We start from the raw sequence: 516 nt of genomic DNA on the forward strand, positions 1-516 counted from the left end.
CCTGAGGGTGGCGCTAGAGGAAAAGGTATTTGTATACATGTGTATGTTGTGTTCTTCCTCTCTCAGGTGTGTGTTTAGTTTGTGTGTATGTATTCCTAATCCTATAAATTATGATTAAATTATGTTATTATAAATTATCCTGATAACTAAATTAAAGCGTATACATTATCCGTTCATAGCAATACTCATTTCATTTGTGGCTTTATGTCCTATAAAAGCCAANNAACATTTAAAGAGTCAGAACTGTTGTTTGGGTTGTGTTAACAGTTAGATTTGGTTTAAACAGAACTATCAAATCATCAATCTTAGTGTCTTAGTGTAGTGATAAAATACAGGTTATTAACTTATATATAATATAAAAATTATTGGTTATCTTATCAGTATTGAAAATAAATATCAATCAGAATATATTGATGCATGTGTAGAACAATGTAACATTAGAAAAGACAATGGAAACAGAAATAAATAATCCCCATTTTTACTAAATGTAACTGTAATCTGATTACGTCTTTTTGT

Source organism: Morone saxatilis, unplaced genomic scaffold (genome assembly GCF_004916995.1).
Source record: "Morone saxatilis isolate NCDOM2014 unplaced genomic scaffold, NCSU_SB_2.0 Contig17, whole genome shotgun sequence".
Taxonomy (NCBI): domain Eukaryota; kingdom Metazoa; phylum Chordata; class Actinopteri; family Moronidae; genus Morone; species Morone saxatilis.